This window comes from Pelophylax lessonae (assembly GCF_965119305.1).
Source record: "Pelophylax lessonae genome assembly, chromosome: 6".
In the NCBI taxonomy this organism is placed as follows: domain Eukaryota; kingdom Metazoa; phylum Chordata; class Amphibia; order Anura; family Ranidae; genus Pelophylax; species Pelophylax lessonae.
In genome coordinates this window covers 333858587-333880060 of record NC_138773.1, presented here as the reverse complement: position 1 = coordinate 333880060, position 21474 = coordinate 333858587, and the positions used below count along the sequence as shown (strand labels likewise).

The following is a 21474-nucleotide window of genomic DNA, read 5'->3' as shown; positions in this document are numbered from 1 at the left end:
TCTGCTGCACCTCTCTCCCTCTCCTGTGACTCTGCTTAACCTCTTTCCTCCTCTTGTGTGACTCTGCTGCACCTCTTTCCCTCTCTCCTGTGACTCTGCTTAACCTCTTTCCTCCTCTCGTGTGACTCTGCTGCACCTCCCTCCTTCTCTCTTCTCTCACTCTGCTGCTCCTCTCTTCCTGTAGTGTGACTCTGCTGCACATTTCCCTCTCTTCTCTCGTGTGACTCTGCTGCACCTCCCTCCTCCTCTAGTGTGACTCCTCTGCTGCACCTCTTTCCCTCTCATTGGACCCTGCAGCACACCCCCCCTCTCATGTGATTGCTGCACCTCTCTCCCTCTCTTCTGTGACTCTGCTGCACCTTTCCCCCTCTCTTGTCTTACTGCTGCACCTCCCTCCCCCTCTCATGTGACCCTGCTGCACCTCTCTTCCTCTTGCCTGACTCTGCTGCACCTCTCTTCCTCTCCTGTGACTCTGCTGCACCTCTCCCCTCTCACATGTGACTCTGCTGCACCTCTCTCCCACTTGTGTGACTCTGCTGCACCTCTCCCTCTCGTTTGACTCTGCTGCACCTCTCTCGTGTGACTTTGCTGCACCTCTCTCCCTCTCCTGTGACTCTGCTGCACCTCTCTCCCTCTCATGTGACTCTGCTGCACCTCTCTCCCTTTCACGTTACTCTGCTGCACCTCTCCCTCTCCTGTGACTCTGCTGCACCTCTCTCCCTCTCCTGTGACTCTGCTGCACCTCTCTCCCTCTCATGTGACTCTGCTGCACCTCTCTCCCTTTCACGTTACTCTGCTGCACCTCTCTCCCTCTCCTGTGACTCTGCTGCACCTCTCTCCCTCTCATGTGACTCTGCTACACCTCTCCCTCTCGTGTGACTCTGCTGCATCTCTCTCCCTCTCCCGTGACTCTGCTGCACCTCTCTCCCTCTCATGTGACTCTGCTGCACCTCTCTCATGTGACTTTGCTGCACCTCTCTCCCTCTCCTGTGACTCTGCTGCACCTCTCTCCCTCTCATGTGACTCTGCTGCACCTCTCTCCCTTTCACGTTACTCTGCTGCACCTCTCTCCCTCTCCTGTGACTCTGCTGCACCTCTCTCCCTCTCATGTGACTGCTACACCTCTCCCTCTCGTGTGACTCTGCTGCATCTCTCTCCCTCTCCCGTGACTCTGCTGCACCTCTCTCCCTCTCATGTGACTCTGCTGCACCCCTCTCCTCTCACATATGACTCTGCTGCACCTCTCTCTTTCTTGTGTGACTCTGCTGCACCTCTCCCTCTCGTTTGACTTTGCTGCACCTCTCTCGTGTGACTCTGCTGCACCTCTCTCCCTCTCCTGTGACTCTGCTGCACCTCTCTCCCTCTCCTGTGATTCTGCTGCACTTTTCTCCCTCTCCTGTGACTCTGCTGCACCTCTCTCCCTCTCCTGTGACTCTGCTGCACCTCTCTCCCTCCCCCTTGACTCTGCTGCACCTCTCTCTCCTCTCTCATGTGACTGTGCTGCACCTCTCTCCTCTCACATGTGACTCTGCTGCACCTTTCTCCCTCTCCCGTGACTCTGCTGCACCTCTCTCCTTCTCCTGTGACTCTGCTGCACCTCTCTCCCTCTCCTGTGACTCTGCTGCACCTCTCTCCCTCTCCTGTGACTCTGTTGCACCTTTCTCCCTCTCCCATGACTCTGCTGCACCTCTCTCCCTCTCCTGTGACTCTGCTATACCTCCCTCCCTCTCTCCTCTAACTCTGCTGCACATCTCTCCTCTCTCATTTGACTCTGCTGCACCTCTCCCTCTCCTGTGACTCTGCTGCACCTCTCTCCCTCTCCTGTGACTCTGCTGCACCTCTCTCCCTCTCATGTGACTCTGCTGCACCTCTCTCCCTTTCACGTTACTCTGCTGCACCTCTCTCCCTCTCCTGTGACTCTGCTGCACCTCTCTCCCTCTCATGTGACTCTGCTACACCTCTCCCTCTCGTGTGACTCTGCTGCATCTCTCTCCCTCTCCCGTGACTCTGCTGCACCTCTCTCCCTCTCATGTGACTCTGCTGCACCTCTCTCATGTGACTTTGCTGCACCTCTCTCCCTCTCCTGTGACTCTGCTGCACCTCTCTCCCTCTCATGTGACTCTGCTGCACCTCTCTCCCTTTCACGTTACTCTGCTGCACCTCTCTCCCTCTCCTGTGACTCTGCTGCACCTCTCTCCCTCTCATGTGACTGCTACACCTCTCCCTCTCGTGTGACTCTGCTGCATCTCTCTCCCTCTCCCGTGACTCTGCTGCACCTCTCTCCCTCTCATGTGACTCTGCTGCACCCCTCTCCTCTCACATATGACTCTGCTGCACCTCTCTCTTTCTTGTGTGACTCTGCTGCACCTCTCCCTCTCGTTTGACTTTGCTGCACCTCTCTCGTGTGACTCTGCTGCACCTCTCTCCCTCTCCTGTGACTCTGCTGCACCTCTCTCCCTCTCCTGTGATTCTGCTGCACTTTTCTCCCTCTCCTGTGACTCTGCTGCACCTCTCTCCCTCTCCTGTGACTCTGCTGCACCTCTCTCCCTCTCCTGTGACTCTGCTGCACCTCTCTCCCTCTCCTGTGACTCTGCTGCACCTCTCTCCCTCCCCCTTGACTCTGCTGCACCTCTCTCTCCTCTCTCATGTGACTGTGCTGCACCTCTCTCCTCTCACATGTGACTCTGCTGCACCTTTCTCCCTCTCCCGTGACTCTGCTGCACCTTTCTCCCTCTCCCGTGACTCTGCTGCACCTCTCTCCTTCTCCTGTGACTCTGCTGCACCTCTCTCCCTCTCCTGTGACTCTGCTGCACCTCTCTCCCTCTCCTGTGACTCTGTTGCACCTTTCTCCCTCTCCCATGACTCTGCTGCACCTCTCTCCCTCTCCTGTGACTCTGCTATACCTCCCTCCCTCTCTCCTCTAACTCTGCTGCACATCTCTCCTCTCTCATTTGACTCTGCTGCACCTTTCTCCCTCTCCCATGACTCTGCTGCACCTCTCTCCCTCTCCTGTGACTCTGCTATACCTCCCTCCCTCTCTCCTCTAACTCTGCTGCACCTCTCTCCTTCTCCTGTGACTCTGCTGCACCTCTCTCCCTCTCGTGTGACTCTGCTGCACCTCTCTCCCTCTCCCGTGACTGTACTGCACCTCCCTCCTCTTCTAGTGGAACTCCTATTCACCTCTAACTCTCTCGTGTGACTCTGCTGCAACTCCCTCCCCCTCTAATATGAATCTGCGGCACTTCTCTTCCCATCTCATGTGACTCGGCTGCACCTCCCTACCTCTCTCGTGTGACTCTGCTTCACCTCTCCCTCTTTTCTGTTACTCTGCTGCACCTCTCTCCCTCTCGTGTGACTCTGCTGCACCTCCCTCCTTCTCTCTTCTCTCACTCTGCTGCTCCTCTCTTCTCTCGTGTGACTCTGCTGCACCTCCCTCCTCCTCTAGTGTGACTCCTCTGCTGCACCTCTTTCCCTCTCATTGGACCCTGCAGCACACCCCCCCCCCTCTCATGTGATTGCTGCACCTCTCTCCCTCTCTTCTGTGACTCTGCTGCACCTTTCCCCCTCTCTTGTCTGACTGCTGCACCTCCCTCCCCCTCTCATGTGACTCTACTGTACCTCCACCCCCCTCTGATATGACTCTGCTGTACCTCCCTCCTTCCCCTGTGATTGGTGCACCTCTTTTCCTCCTCTCGTGTAACTCTGCTGCACCTCATGTGACTCTGCTGAAAATCCCTCCCCCTCTAATATGAATCTGTTGCCCTTCTCTCCCCATCTCGTGTGACTCTGCTGCATCTCTCCCTCTCTACCGTGACTCTGCTTAACCTCTTTCCTCCTCTCGTGTGACTCTGCTGCACCTCCCTCCTCCTCTAGTGTGACTCTTCTGCTGCACCTCTTTCCCTCTTGTTTGACCCTGCAGCACACCCCTCCCCCTCTCATGTGATTGTTGCACCTCTCTCCCTCTCTTCTTTGACTCTGCTGCACCTCTCCCCCTCTCGTGTGACTTTGCTTAGGCATTTCTCCCTCTCTCCTGTGCCTCTGCTGCACCTCTCTCTCTCGTGACTCTGCTGCACCTCTCTCCTCCTCTCACGAAACTCTACTGCACCTCCTTCCCCCTCTCATGTGACTCTGCTGCACCCCCCCCCCTCTGATATGACTCTGCTGTACCTCCCTCCTTCCCCTGTGATTGCTGCACCTCTCTCCTCCTCGCGTGTAACTCTGCTGCACCTCTCCCCGTCTCGTGTGACTCTGCTGCTCTTCTCTCCCTCTCTCATGTGACACTGCTTCACCTCTCCCCATCTCATGTGACTCTGCTGCGCCTCTCCCCATCTCATGTGACTCTGCTGCACCACCCTATCTCTCTCCTGTTATTCTGCTGCACCCCTCTCCCTCTTGTGTGACTCTGCTGCACCTCTCCTCATCTCGTGTAACTCAGCTGCACCTCTCTCCCTCTCGTGTGACTCTGCTGCACCTCTCTCCGTCTCGTGTGACTCTGTTGCATCTCTCCCCATCTCATGTGACACTGCTGTACCACCATACCTCTCTCCTGTTACTCTGCTGCACCTCTCTCCCTCTCGTGTGACTCTGCTGCACCTCTCTCCCTCTCGTGTGACTCTGCTGCACCTCTCTTCTTCCCGTGTCCCTCTGCTGCACCTCTCTCCCTCTCTTCACTGACTCTGCTGCTCCTTTCTCCCTCACTTGTAATTCAGCTGCACCTCTCTCCCGTGACTCTGCTGCCCCTTTCTTCCTCTTGTGTGACTCTGCTGCACCTCTCTCCTTCTCTCCTGTTACTCTGCTGCACCTCTCTCCTTCTCTCCTGTTACTCTGCTGCACCTCTCTCCCTCGCGTATGATTGCTGCACTTCTCCCTCTCTCGTGTGACTATGCTGCACCTCTCTCTCTGCCTCATATGACTCTGCAGCACATCTCCCTATTTCGAGAGCCTCTGCTGCACCCCCCTCCCCCTCTAGTGTGACTCTGCCACACCTCCCTTCCCCTCTCGATTGACTCTGCTTCATCTCTCTCTTCTTCTTGAGTGACTCTGCTGCACCTCCCACCTCCTCTCGTGTGACTCTGCTATACCTCCCTCCTTCTTGTGTCACTGCTGCACTTCTCTCCCTCTCTTGTGTGACTCTCCTGCACCTCTCTCCGTTTTATGTGACTCTGCTGCATCTCTCCCCATTCCCCTCTCCCCCTCTTGTGTAAATCTGCTGCTCCCCTCTCCCCCTCTTGTGTAAATCTGCTGCACCTCCCTCCCCCTCTCGTGTGACTCTGCTGCACCTCCCTCTTCCTCTTGAATGACTCTGCTGCACCTCCCTCCCTCTCTCATGTGACTCTGCTGGATCTCTCTTCTGTGACTCTGCTTCACCTCTCTCCCTCTCTGCTGTGACTCTGCTGCACCTCTCTCCCTCTCATGTGACTCTGCTGCACCTCCCTCCCTTCCTCTCTCCTGTGACTCTGCTGCACATCTCTCTCTCTTGTGTTACTCTGCTGCACCTCTCTCTCCTCTCCGGTGGCTCTGTTGCCCCTCTCTTGTGTGACTCTATTCCACCTCTCTCCTGTGACCCTGCTGCACCTCTCTCCCTCTCGTGTGACTCTGCTGCGCCTCTTTCCCCTCTCCTGTGGCTCTGCTGCACCTCTCTCCCTTTCGTGTGACTCTGCTGCACCTCTCTCCCTCTCTTGTGTGTGTTACCCTGCTGCACCTCTCTTTCCCTCTTATGTGACTCTGTTGCACCTCTCTTCCTTTCGTGTGACTCTGCTCACCTCTCCCCTTCTCTTGTGTGACTCTGCTGCACCCCTCCCCCTCTCTTTTGACTCTGTTGCACCTCTCTTCCTCTTGTTTTGACTCTGTTGCACCTCTCTCCCCGTTCTCGTGTGATTCTGCTGCACCTCCCTCCCCCTTTTGTGTGACTCTGCTTCACCTCTCTCCCTCTCTGGTGTGACTCTGCTTCACCTCTCTCCCTCTCTGGTGTGACTCTGCTGAACCTCTCCTATGTTCTCTCTTATGGTCCCATTCTTTGGTTATATCTCCTCTGTCTCTCCCTCTCAGAGTATCTCTCCTGTGGTCTCTTCTATGTTTTCTCCTTTGGTCTCTCCTGTGGTCTCTCCTATAGTCTGTCCAGTGGAATCTTTCTATCTCCTCTGTCTCTCCTCTATCTCTCCTATGGTCTCTCCTCTATCTCTCCTATGGTCTCTCCTCTATCTCTCCTATGGTCTCTCCTCTATCTCTCCTATGGTCTCTCCTCTATCTATCCTCTATCTCTCCTATGGTCTCTCCTCTATCTATCCTCTATCTCTCCTATGGTCTCTCCTCTATCTCTCCTATGGTCTCTCCTCTATCTCTCCTATGGTCTCTCCTCTATCTCTCCTATGGTCTCTCCTTTGGTCTCTCCTATGGTCTCTCCTCTATCTCTCCTATGGTCTCTCCTCTATCTCTCCTATGGTCTCTGCTATGGTCTCTCCTCTATCTATCCTCTATCTCTCCTATGGTCTCTCCTCTATCTCTCCTATGGTTTCTCCTCTATCTCTCCTATGGTCTCTCCTCTATCTCTCCTATGGTTTCTCCTCTATCTCTCCTATGGTCTCTCCTCTATCTCTCCTATGGTTTCTCCTCTATCTCTCCTATGGTCTCTCCTCTATCTCTCCTATGGTCTCTCCTCTATCTCTCCTATGGTCTCTCCTTTGGTCTCTCCTATGGTCTCTCCTCTATCTCTCCTATGGTCTCTGCTATGGTCTCTCCTCTATCTATCCTCTATCTCTCCTATGGTCTCTCCTCTATCCCTCCTATGGTTTCTCCTCTATCTCTCCTATGGTTTCTCCTCTATCTCTCCTATGGTCTCTCCTCTATCTCTCCTATGGTCTCTCCTCTATCTCTCCTATGGTCTCTCCTCTATCTCTCCTATGGTCTCTCCTCTATCCCTCCTATGGTTTCTCCTCTATCTCTCCTATGGTTTCTCCTCTATCTCTCCTATGGTTTCTCCTCTATCTCTCCTATGGTTTCTCCTCTATCTCTCCTATGGTCTCTCCTCTATCTCTCCTATGATCTCTTCTCTATCTCTCCTATGATTTCTCCTTTGGTCTCTCCTATGGTCTCTCCTCTATCTCTCCTATGGTTTCTCCTTTGGTCTCTCCTAAGGTCTCTCCTCTATCTCTCCTATGGTCTCTCCTCTATCTCTCCTATGGTTTCTCCTCTATCTCTCCTATGGTCTCTCCTCTATCTCTCCTATGGTTTCTCCTCTATCTCTCCTATGGTCTCTCCTCTATCTCTCCTATGGTCTCTCCTCTATCTCTCCTATGGTCTCTCCTCTATCTCTCCTATGGTCTCTCCTTTGGTCTCTCCTATGGTCTCTCCTCTATCTCTCCTATGGTCTCTCCTCTATCTCTCCTATGGTCTCTGCTATGGTCTCTCCTCTATCTATCCTCTATCTCTCCTATGGTCTCTCCTCTATCCCTCCTATGGTTTCTCCTCTATCTCTCCTATGGTTTCTCCTCTATCTCTCCTATGGTCTCTCCTCTATCTCTCCTATGGTCTCTCCTCTATCTCTCCTATGGTCTCTCCTCTATCCCTCCTATGGTTTCTCCTCTATCTCTCCTATGGTTTCTCCTCTATCTCTCCTATGGTTTCTCCTCTATCTCTCCTATGGTTTCTCCTCTATCTCTCCTATGGTCTCTCCTCTATCTCTCCTATGATCTCTTCTCTATCTCTCCTATGATTTCTCCTTTGGTCTCTCCTATGGTCTCTCCTCTATCTCTCCTATGGTTTCTCCTTTGGTCTCTCCTAAGGTCTCTCCTCTATCTCTCCTATGGTCTCTCCTCTATCTCTCCTATGGTCTCTGCTATGGTCTCTCCTCTATCTCTCCTATGGTCTCTCCTCTATCTCTCCTATGGTCTCTCCTTTGGTCTCTCCTATGGTCTCTCCTCTATCTCTCCTATGGTCTCTCCTCTATCTCTCCTATGGTCTCTGCTATGGTCTCTCCTCTATCTATCCTCTATCTCTCCTATGGTCTCTCCTCTATCTCTCCTATGGTTTCTCCTCTATCTCTCCTATGGTTTCTCCTCTATCTCTCCTATGGTCTCTCCTCTATCTCTCCTATGATCTCTTCTCTATCTCTCCTATGGTCTCCCCTATGGTCTCTCCTCTATCTCTCCTATGGTCTCTTCTCTATCTCTCCTATGGTCTCCCCTATGGTCTCTCCTCTATCTCTCCTATGGTCTCTCCTCTATCTCTCCTATGGTCTCTCCTCTATCTCTCCTATGGTCTCTCCTCTATCTCTCCTATGGTCTCTGCTATGGTCTCTCCTCTATCTCTCCTATGGTCTCCCCTATGGTCTCTCCTTTGGTCTCTCCTATGATCTCTCCTCTATCTCTCCTATGGTTTCTCCTTTGGTCTCTCCTATGGTCTCTCCTCTATCTCTCCTATGATCTCTCCTCTATCTCTATAATGGTCTTTTCTATGGTCTCTCCTCTATCTCTCCTATGGTCTCTCCTCTATCTCTCCTATGGTCTCTGCTATGGTCTCTCCTCTATCTCTCCTATGGTCTCCCCTATGGTCTCTCCTTTGGTCTCTCCTATGATCTCTCCTCTATCTCTCCTATGGTTTCTCCTTTGGTCTCTCCTATGGTCTCTCCTCTATCTCTCCTATGATCTCTCCTCTATCTCTATAATGGTCTTTTCTATGGTCTCTCCTCTATCTCTCCTATGGTCTCTCCTCTATCTCTCCTATGGTCTCTCCTCTATCTCTCCTATGGTCTCTCCTTTGGTCTCCCCTATGGTCTCTCCTTTGGTCTCTCCTATGGTCTCTCCTCTATCTCTCCTATGGTTTCTCCTTTGGTCTCTCCTTTGGTCTCTCCTATAGTCTGTCCAGTGGAGTCTTTCTATCTCCTCTGTCTCTCATATAATTTCTCTCTCATAGTCTCACCATCACTCTCGCTCCCTCAATCCCTTAGTGACAGTCTTAGATTTGCGGTCTGTCCCCCAAAGCCCTCCTGGAGCTCACATTGTTCTTTGGCCAGTGTGGTCGGCACTCAATTTGCTGTCTCTGTCGGTCTTTTAGCGGTGTGTGTGGACCCCCGTGGTGTCTCTTTTTTTCTCCTCGGCGGGAGCTGCAGACTGTTATTAGGATTCCATTAGTATGTTTGCAGTGAATGGTCCGGGGCATGGAGAAGGAACAGGATCAGAAAGAAGCGATGGGTGGCTGTGATTATTGGTCACTTTGTGCCTTTCATGTCATTTTCTTTCTTTTCTTCAGGTTCTCTGTTTCCCATCACAATTTTCTTTGGCTCTTTGTTGTGTGCTAATCGGCACTGACCCCTCTGCTAAGAGCAGTGTTGTTAATGGTGGCAGACAGCTAAAACCATGAAAGGAATCACAGGGTACTCTTTTATGGGGTCTCGGCTTTTAATGGGTGTTTATATAATGGCCAGTACTCACTTATCATAGTGCACCTTTATCTGGTGCCCTAAAAATCATGCCAGCTGCTTGTGCCATTGGTTTCCTTCCCTCACCAATAGGAACGCCTCCATCATCACCATTGCTGCCTCGGAAACCCCCACTGTCCCTGTACCTTCACCCCAAGCATTGCTTCTTTCCTCCATACTGCAACCACTGCCGTCACCCTATCTCTACATCTATCCTCAATACCACCATCTATACTGTCAGACTACCCTTACCTCCACCATCTCTGCTTTCCTCAATACTACAAGCACTACTTTCATCCAATCTACTAAAACCCTATCCTACCATCACCGCTTTCCTCAATGGCGTCACCACTATGCCCCCACCTTTTCAATTGCTGCGTTCCTTAATACCACAACCATTTCTGCCATTCAAGCTCCTCATCTACCAATACTGCCTACTCAATACAGTACTACAACTGTCACCCTACCTCCACTGTCACCGTACCTTCACCTCCGCTATTGCTGCCCTCCCCAATACCACCACTACTAGTTCCACCAACATGAATGTCACACTACCGTACCATTGCCTTTACAGCCTTCTAAAGGACCTCCAAATCCATCATCAATTCAGAAACACCACCAATATCAGATCCTCCGCCACTGCTGTGACCCTAAAGACCTACGTTGACCGGCTTTAATCTGCAAATTCAGTGTTCTTTTGACATCAGTTGGAGGCCCTCCTGAAATTATTCAGAATTCATTGCTCAGCAGTTCACCTGCCATTAAACTGCATTTGACCTCCTTCAGCTGCTTATGTATTGCCATTGCTAGAGAGGAAATTCTTAATGAGTAAAAAGCCCATAAACACCGGCCGGACCTTCGAATCACCAGATCCACCATAATTACTGTCACCCTTCCTCCACCACTTCCCCCATCAAAAGTACTAAAACCAGATCCACCAACATTACTGTCACCCTACCTCTACCATTTCCACCATCAACAGCACTATCACAAGATGAACCAATATTATCATCACTCTACCTCCACCACTCTCCTCATCAACAGCACTAACAGCAGATCCACCAATATTACTGTTACCCTATCTCCACCACTTCTCTCATCAACAGCACTACCCCCACATCCACTAATTTTACTGTCACACTACCTCAACTATTTCCCTCCTCAACAGCACTACCACCAGATCCACCAATATTACTGTCACCCTACCTCCACCATTTCCTTTATTAACAGCACTACCACCAGATCCACTAATATTACTATCACCCTACCTCCACCTCTTCCCTCATCAAGAGCACTACCACCAGATCCAACAACAATGATGTTACCCTACATCCCCCACTTCCGTCATCCATGGCACTACCACCAGACCCACCCATATTGCTGTCACCCTACCTCTTCTATTTCCACCATCAACAGCACTATCACAAGATGAACCAATATTACCGTCACCCTTCCTCCACCACTTCCGTCATCAACAGCTCTACCACCAGATCCACCAATATTACTGTCACCCTAACTCCACCATTTCCCACATCAACAGCATTACCACCACATCCACCCACAAAACTGTCACCCTGCATGACCACATACCCCATCAACAGCACTAACAGCAGATCGACCAACATTACTGTCACCCTATCTCCACCACTTCCACCATCAAGAACACTACCACCACATCCACTAATTTTACTGTCACACTACCTAGCCATTTCCCTCATCAAGAGCATTACCACCAGATCCAACAACAATACTATCACCCTACATAGACCATTTTCCTCTACCACCAGATCCATCATCCACCAGATCTACCAATATTACTGTCACCCTACATGTAACACTTCCCTCGTCAACAGCTCTACCACCAGATCCACCAGCAATACTGCCACCCTACCTCCACCAATTCCCTCATTAACAGCGCTACCACCAGATCCACCAAAATCAATTGCACCCTACCTCCACCACTGCCTTCATTAACGGCACTACCAGCAGATCCACCAATATTACTGTCACCCTACTTCCACCACTTCCCTCATCAACAACACTATCGCCAGATCCACCAATATTATTTTCACCCTAACTCCCACCACTTCCCTAGTCAACAGCCCTACCACCAGGTCCTCCAGCAATACTGTCACCCTACCTCTGCCAATTCCCTCGTCAGCAGCACTACCACCAGATCCACCAACTTTACTGTCACCCTACCTCCACCAATTCCCTCATAAACAGCTCTTCCACCATATCCACCAATATTACTGTCACCCTAACTCCACCATTTCTTACATCAACAGAACTACCACCAGATCCAACAACATTACTGTCACCCTACCTCCATCACTTCCCTCATCAACAGCACTACCACCACATCCACCCACAAAACTGTCACCCTACATCCACCATATACCCCATCAACAGCACTAACAGCAGGTCCACTAAAATTACTGTCACCCTGCATCCACCACTTCCCTCATCAACAGCACTACCACCAGATCCACCAACTTTACTGTCACCCTGCATCCACCAATTCCCTCATAAACAGCTCTTCCACCATATCCACCAATATTACTGTCACCCTACCTCCACCACTTCCCTCATCAACAGCACTACCACCACATCCACCCACAAAACTGTTACCCTACATCCACCATATACCCCATCAACAGCACTAACAGCAGGTCCACTAAAATTACTGTCACCCTGCATCCACCATATACCCCATCAACAGCACTAACAGCAGGTCCACCAATATTACTCTCACCCTACGTCCACCACTTCCCTCATCAACAGCACTACCACCACATCCACCCACAAAACTGTCACCCTGCATCCACCATATACCTCATCAACAGCACTACCACCAGATCCACCAACATTACTGTCCCCCTACATGTAACATTTCCCTCATCAAGAGCACTACCACCACATCCACTAATTTTACTGTCACACTACCTCAGCCATTTCCCTCATCAAGAGCATTACCACCAGATCCAACAACAATACTATCACCCTACCTCCACCAATTCCCTCATCAACAGCTCTACCAGCAGATCCATCAATATTACTGTCACCCTAACTCCACCAATTCCCTCATCTACAGCACTACCACCAGATCCTCCAGCAATACTGTCACCCTACCTCCACTACTTCCCTCATCATCAGCACTACCACCAGATTCACCCATATTACTGTCACTCTTCCTCTGCCACTTCTCTCATCAACAGCACTACCACCAGATTCACCAGCAATACTGTCACCCTACCTCTTCAATTCCCTCAACAGAAGCACTACCACCACATCCACCAATATTACTGTCACCCTGCGTCCACCATTCCCCTATCAACAACACTACAACCATATCCACCAACATTAAGGTCACTCTGCCTACACCACTTCCCTCATCTATAGCACTTCCCCCAGATCTATCAATATTACTGTCACCCTGCGTCCACCATTCCCCTATCAACAGCACTACCAGCAGATCCCCCAATAATACTGTCACCCTACTGTAGCAGGATTCCCAGCCGTTTTGCTGGATATGGGTCCGCCAGGGTTACCGCTAGTAACAGCAGCACAGTTACGCATATTTTCCAAGTGTGAGCACTGAGACAAGAATCAGTCCAGTATCTCTGGGTTTTTAGGTTTATTGAGAACTTGGATAGTAGAAGGGAGGAGTGGGATTCTCTTCTGGCTCAACTATGCACAATGTTAGGGGGACAACTTATAAAATGCCTGCTGACGCTGGCTGAATGCTGGTCAACGCCGGTTGGCGCTAATGAACGCTGAATTGCGGTCTGTTAGCTCTGAACTGACTCCTGTCACTTTCTTGTGGCACAAAGTCCTTGTAGAAGCTCCCTTAACACTTTCCTGTGACCTAGCTATTTGTACTACTGCTGCAACGCTTAACACTTCAGGGCCCGTACCGACACCCTCTTTACACACTTCTCTTCAGGGCTTGGACTCTGGCACCCCCTTTCTAAGCCTCCTCCTAGTTAGCTGGCTCCTGGATCCCTCTGACCTTCTGGAGTGGTCCCCTATCCTAGGCAGACCCTTGGGCAGTTTACAGTACTTACCACACTGCTTTCCTGGAAACTTCTGCCCCCGCCGCTCCACTCGGTCCACAGCACACCGGACCCCTCTCTGCAGCTCAGCTCAACCTTCTGTCCTCTAGGCCAACTGCTAAGGACACCTTTCCTGACGCTGACAGGAGGAGAGACAGCCGTCACCCTCCTCCTGGGACACTTCTTCCCGCCAAAGACGCCCTGTCATGTGCTCCCCTCAGACTTATATCCCCTCCCAGGATGCACTGCGGCAGATTCTGCCCTCTGGGGTAGATACAAGCCCTAGTGTGCTATTGGCCAGGTTTCCTCCACTGTCCAATGAGAGCCCTCATTGGACATAGTGGTGAGACTCCCCAAGCTCAACAGGCACACCTGGAAACACATGACAGCCTAGCTAAACAATCAGACCCCCCTGATAAGCAGACAAGGCCTCCCTTGGTTTTCCTAGCACCTACCTAGGAGGGTACTACACTACCTTCACCACATCCCTCATCAACAGCACCACCACCAGATCCACTAATATTACTGTCACCCTACTTACATCATTTCTCTCATCAAGAGCACTACCACCAGATCCAACAACGATACTGTCACCCTACCTCCACCACTTCCCTAATTTACAGCACTACCACCAGATCCACCAATATTACTGTCACCCAACTTCCACCACTTCCCTCATCAACAGCACTACCACCAGATCCACCAATATTACTGTCACCCAACTTCCACCACTTCCCTCATCAACAGCACTACCACCAGATCCATTAATATTACTGTCACCCAACTTCCACCACTTCCCTCATCAACAGCACCACCACCAGATCCACTAATATTACTGTCACCCAACTTACATCATTTCTCTCATCAAGAGCACTACCACCAGATCCATTAATATTACTGTCACCCAACTTACATCATTTCTCTCATCAAGAGCACTACCACCAGATCCAACAACGATACTGTCACCCTACCTCCACCACTTCCCTAATTTACAGCACTACCACCAGATCCATTAATATTACTGTCACCCAACTTCCACCACTTCCCTCATCAATAGCACTACCACCAGATCCACCAATATTACTGTCACCCTACTTACATCATTTCTCTCATCAACAGCACTACCACCAGATCCATTAATATTACTGTCACCCAACTTCCACCACTTCCCTCATCAACAGCACCACCACCAGATCCATTAATATTACTGTCACCCTACTTCCACCACTTCCCTCATCAACAGCACCACCACCAGATCCATTAATATTACTGTCACCCAACTTCCACCACTTCCCTCATCAACAGCACCACCACCAGATCCATTAATATTACTGTCACCCAACTTCCACCACTTCCCTCATCAACAGCACTACCACCAGATCCATTAATATTACTGTCACCCTACTTCCACCACTTCCCTCATCAACAGCACCACCACCAGATCCATTAATATTACTGTCACCCAACTTCCACCACTTCCCTCATCAACAGCACTACCACCAGATCCATTAATATTACTGTCACCCTACTTCCACCACTTCCCTCATCAACAGCACCACCACCAGATTCACTAATATTACTGTCACCCAACTTCCACCACTTCCCTCATCAACAGCACTACCACCAGATCCATTAATATTACTGTCACCCAACTTCCACCACTTCCCTCATCAACAGCACCACCACCAGATCCACCAATATTACTGTCACCCAACCTCCACCACTTCCCTCATCAACAGCACCACCACCAGATCCATTAATATTACTGTCACCCAACTTTCACTACTTCCCTCATCAACAGCACCACCACCAGATCCACTAATATTACTGTCACCCTACTTACATCATTTCTCTCATCAAGAGCACTTCCACCAGATCCACCAACAATACTGACACCCTACCTCCACCACCTCCCTAATTTACATCACTTCCACCACTTCCATTATCAACAGCACCACCACCAGATTCACCCATATTACTCTCACCCTTCCTCCACCACTTCCCCCATCAACAACACTACTACTAGATCCATCAACATTACTGTCCCCCTACCCGCTCCCCCTCCTTCCTTATTCCCTAGTCAACAGCATTACCACCAGATCCACCAATATTACTGTCACCCTATCTTTACCATCACCACTGTTTCTTTCCTGAATACCACCATAACCAGATCCACCATCACTGTTGTTTCACAATAACCATTCCCATCACTGACTTCATTGGCAACAGAACTATCACACTTCCCTGCCCCCATCACGGCCTACCTCAGCACCTTTACTACTGACCATTATTATTCTACCAGAACCATCACCATGACCCATGACTCCCACAGAGACTTTCAAAGTTCTGGTTCCTTGATTTAAATAAAGTTGGTTTTGTAAATAAAGAGAAAGCTGGCTGAAAGACTGCATTTCGATTTCTAAGCACTGACTTCTAAGGTCTATGGTGTAAGCGGAGATCCTCGAGGTTCATATACTGAGGTTTATACTGATATGGCCATATTGGTTGTTTAGGCTGCCAGATGTGAAATGAGGTGAAATATGCATTCATGTAAAGTTTTATAGTTGGGGTAAAAAATATGCATGTTATTTAAAATCTAAAACTAAAAAAGGTGTGCGTGTGTTTGGGGGCTTGGGGTTGAATCAATAATGGAGAAGATGTGGGTGTCCTTGTAGACCCCGGATGTAATAATTGAAAGCCTTCCCTATATGTAGCTTCTAATAAGATCAGTATTCTGGTCCTATTTATCCTCTCATCTTAAATATCTATCATCACTTAATGCCTCATTACTGTCACCTGACCATCAGTGTTACTACCACTCCATGACATCTATTACCCCACCACCATTAATGGTTTCCTTCACATCACCACCACGTTTGTCATCTGGCAGAGCAGGAAGGATTCTGGCCTCCATCTTGAATGTGTGGATGGGGGAATTGGTTCCATTTTTGTAATTCAGACAGCTGGCTAAAGACTGAGCCGTGTTCAGCCAGCTTTGGTCAGCACAACTTTCTCCTTACCACATTTAAGCCCCGTACACACGCAACGATTATCGGGCCGACCGATCGGCCGACTTTTGTCCAGTGTTGTTGTGTTGGTTGGAATGTGCTCTAGACTGCACACAAATTTTCTCGGCCAACAAAAACCTACTTCAGAAGTGATGTCATGTGCTGGTTTACTTTCCGTGTGTTTTTTCATCTCTGAGCATGCCCAGTCTTTCTCATCAGATTTTTGTCTGCCGAAATCTGTACTGACTGACGGAAAATCGGCCGTTGTGGTGACGGCCAACAAACATTTTATAGCATGCACACCAGATTGTTTTCGGCCGAAAAATTGCTCTTCTTCAGCACATTTACCAACATTATCACTAATGTCCCCAGCCAACGCCACTACCATCCATACCTCCTAACTGTCCCTGATTTCGAGGGACTGTCCTTCACTCAGAATAAAGTTCCTACTACTATGCCTACATAGTATTGATAAAAGCTGTTCCTCATTCCCCATTCAGAAAGTTGGGAGGTATGCCCATCATGGTGTTCCTCAGCACTAGAGGTGGGCTCAGGCGGGTTCAGGATCCTGGTCCCAACCCACCTGCCTGATCCCACCAGGAAGCGGACCCTGCACACCGCTAATCCCAGACAATGAGACATTTCGCGGTCTGTGCAGCTGCGGATGGGGAAATGTCTCACTATGATTAGCGGTGTGCGGTGTCGGCTTCCTGGCGGGATTGGGCAGGTGAGTTGTGACCAGGATCCTCAACACGCCTGAGCCCATCTCTCCTCGGGACCCAATCAATTCAGTAAGTCAGCACAATGTTAAATTGTTTTAAAGTAATTGTAAACTGCTGAACTTTTATTTTTATTTTTTTCACCCTGCAAGGTAAAGACTTAATGTGCTAGTATACATCACATCACATACTAGCACATTATGTTAAACTTACCTTAAAACGAAACCCGCCCGTGCCGAGATCTCAGAGCTGCAGCGGGCTCCCATCTTCCCACGTCTTGCTTCTGGGTTCGCGGACTCCGGCTCTGTGACTGGCCAAAGCTGCAATGCCATCACTCCTGCGCATGCACGCAGGAGCCTCTGATTATGACACAGGGCTCGGAAGGAACGGCACAGCTGGCGAAGCGCATGCACGCGGGAGCCCCTGATTACGGCACAGGGTTCGGAAGGAACGGCACGGCTGGAGGAGCGCATGCACGCGGGAGCCCCTGATTACGGCACAGGGCTCGGAAGGAACGTCACGGCTGGCGGAGCGCATGCACGCGGGAGCCCCTGATTACGGCACAGGGTTCGGAAGGAACGGCACGGCTGGAGGAGCGCATGCACGCGGGAGCCCCTGATTACGGCACAGGGTTCGGAAGGAACGTCACGGCTGGCGGAGCGCATGCACGTGGGAGCCCCTGATTACGGCACAGGGCTCGGAAGAAGTGGCATGGCTGGCGGAGCGCATGCACGTGGGAGCCCCTGATTACGGCACAGGGCTCGGAAGGAGCGGCATGGCTGGCGGAGCGAATGCACGCGGGAGCCCCTGATTACGACTTAGGGCTTGGAAGGAACGGCACGGCCGGTGGAGCGCATGCACGTGGGAGCCCCTGATTATGGCACTGGGCTCGGAAGGAACGGCACGGCCGGTGGAGCGCATGCACGTGGGAGCCCTTGATTACGGCACAGGGCTCGAAAGGAACGGCACGGCCGGTGGAGCGCATGCACGCGGGAGCCCCTGATTACGCCACAGGGCTTGGAAGGAACGGCACAGCTGGCCGAGCGCATGCACGTGGGAGCCCCTGATTACGGCACAGGGCTCGGAAGGAACGGCACGGCTGGCGGAGCGCATGCACGCGGGAGCCCCTGATTATGACTCAGGGTTTGGAAGGAACGGTAGGGCTGGTGGAGCACATGCACGCAGGAGCCCCTGATTATGGCACAGGGCTCGGAAGGAACGGAACAGCTGGTGGAGTGCATGCACACGGGAGCCCCTGATTACAGCACAGGGCTTGGAAGGAACGGCACAGTTGGCGGAGCGCATGCACACAGGAGCCACTGATTACGGCACAGGGCTCAGAAGGAGCGGCACGGCTGGCGGAGCGCATGCACGTGGGAGCCCCTGATTACGGCACAGGGCTCGGAAGGAGCGGCACGGCTGGTGGAGCGCATGCACGTGGGAGCCCCTGATTACAGCACAGGGCTTGGAAGGAACGGCACAGTTGGCGGAGCGCATGCACACCGGAGCCCCTGATTACAGCACAGGGCTTGGAAGGAACGGCACAGTTGGCGGAGCGCATGCACACAGGAGCCACTGATTACGGCACAGGGCTCAGAAGGAGCGGCACGGCTGGCGGAGCGCATGCACGTGGGAGCCCCTGATTACGGCACAGGGCTCGGAAGGAGCGGCACGGCTGGTGGAGTGCATGCACACGGGAGCCCCTGATTACGGCACAGGGCTCGAAAGAAGCGGCACGGCTGGTGGAGCGCATGCACGTGGGAGCCCCTGATTACGGCACAGGGCTCGGAAGGAGCGGCATGGCTGGCGGAGCGAATGCACGCGGGAGCCCCTGATTACGACTTAGGGCTTGGAAGGAACGGCACGGCCGGTGGAGCGCATGCACGTGGGAGCCCCTGATTATGGCACAGGGCTCGGAAGGAACGGAACAGCTGGTGGAGTGCATGCACACGGGAGCCCCTGATTACAGCACAGGGCTTGGAAGGAACGGCACAGTTGGCGGAGCGCATGCACACAGGAGCCACTGATTACGGCACAGGGCTCAGAAGGAGCGGCACGGCTGGCGGAGCGTATGCACGTGGGAGCCCCTGATTACGGCACAGGGCTCGGAAGAAACGTCACAGCTGGCGGAGTGCATGCACACGGGAGCCCCTGATTACGGCACAGGGCTCGAAAGAAGCGGCACGGCTGGTGGAGCGCATGCACGTGGGAGCCCCTGATTATGGCACAGGGCTCGGAAGAAGCGGCACGGCTGGTGGAGCGCATGCACGTGGGAGCCCCTGATTATGGCACAGGGCTCGGAAGGAACGGAACAGCTGGTGGAGTGCATGCACACAGGAGCCACTGATTACGGCACAGGGCTCAGAAGGAGCGGCACGGCTGGCGGAGCGCATGCACGTGGGAGCCCCTGATTACGGCACAGGGTTCGGAAGGAACGGCATGGCTGGCGGAGCGCATGCACGTGGGAGACAATGATTATGACACAGGGCTCAGAAGGAACGGCACAGCTGGCGGAGCGCATGCACGAGGGAGCCCCTGATTGCGGCACAAGGCTCAGAAAAGAAACGGCATGGCTGGCGAAGCGCATGCACGCAGGAGCCCCTGATTACGGCACAGGGCTCAGAAGGAACGACACGGCTGGTGGAGCGCATGCACGCGGGAGCCCCTGATTACAGCACAGGGTTCGAAAAAAACGGCACGGCTGGCGGAGCGCATGCACACGGGAGCCCCTGATTACGGCACAAGGCTCAGAAAAAAAACGGCACGGCTGGCGAAGCGCATGCACGCGGGAGCCCCTGATTACGGCACAGGGCTCAGAGGGAACGGCACGGCTGGTGGAGCGCATGCACGCGGGAGCTACTTATCATGACACAGGGCTCAGAAGGAACGGCACGGCTGGTGGAGCGCATGCATGCGGGAGCCCCTGATTACGGCACAGGGCTCAGAAGGAGCGGCACGGCTGGCGGAGCACATGCACACGGGAGCCCCTGATTACGACTCAGGGCTTGGAAAGAACGGCACGGCTGGTGGACCGCAAGCACGTGGGAGCCCCTGATTACGGCACTGGGCTCGGAAGGAGCGGCACGGCTGGCGGAGCGCATGCACGTGGGAGCCCCTGATTACTGCACAGGGCTTGGAAGGAACGGCAAGGCTGTCGAAGCGCATGCACACGGGAGCCCCTGATTACAGCACAGGGCTTGGAAGGAACTGCACGGCTGGCTGAGCGCATGCATACGGGAGCCCCTGATTACGGCACAGGGCTTGGAAGGAACGGCACAGCTGGCGGAGCGCATGCACGTGGGAGCCCCTGATTACGGCACAAGGCACGGAAAAAACGGCACGGCTGGCAGAGCGCATGCACGTGGAGCCCCTGATTACGGCATTGGGCTAGGAAGGAACGGCACGGCTGGCGGAGTGCATGCACGTGGGAGCCCCTGATTATGGCACTGGGCTTGGAAGGAACGGCACAGCTGGCGGAGCGCATGCACGCAGGAGCCCATTATTACAGCACAGGGCTAGGAAGGAACGGCACGGCTGGCGGAGCGCATGCACGCCGGAGCCCCTGATTACGGCACTGGGCTAGGAAGGAACGGCATGGCTGGCGGAGTGCATGCACGCCGGAACCCCTGATTACGGCACAGGGCTCTGAAGGAGCGGCACGGCTGGCGGAGCGCATGCACGCCGGAACCCCTGATTATGACACAGGGCTCAGAAGGAACGGCACAGCTGGCGGAGCGCATGCACGCAGGAGCCCATTATTACAGCACAGGGCTCGGAAGGAACGGCACGGCTGGCGGAGCGCATGCACGCCGGAGCCCCTGATTACGGCACTGGGCTAGGAAGGAACGGCACGGCTGGCGGAGCGCATGCACGCCGGAGCCCCTGATTACGGCACTGGGCTAGGAAGGAACGGCACGGCTGGCGGAGCGCATGCACGCCGGAGCCCCTGATTACGGCACTGGGCTAGGAAGGAACGGCACGGCTGGCGGAGTGCATGCACGCCGGAACCCCTGATTACGGCACTAGGCTCGGAAGGAACGGCACGGCTGGCGGAGCGCATGCACGCAGGAGCCCCTGATTACGGCACTGGGTTCGGAAGGAGCGGCACGGCTGGCGGAGCGCATGCACGCCGGAGCCCCTGATTACGGCACTGGGCCAAATTTTGGACTGTCCCCATAAAATGAATAGAGGGGAAATCTTCCAATGGGGACACTTGTTCTGGTGACCTGGGGGGTCCCAATGAATTGCCTTAACTACATAACGACCGCCCATCGCAG

General features: G+C 52.7%; 1 protein-coding gene across 1 annotated transcript in view; it reads left to right on the top strand.

Moving 5' to 3' along the window:
- The window catches only part of LYPD1 (LY6/PLAUR domain containing 1), a 111367-nt gene that overhangs the window by 30305 nt on the left and 59588 nt on the right, over positions 1-21474 (top strand). The gene's annotated exons all lie outside the window — the stretch shown is intronic.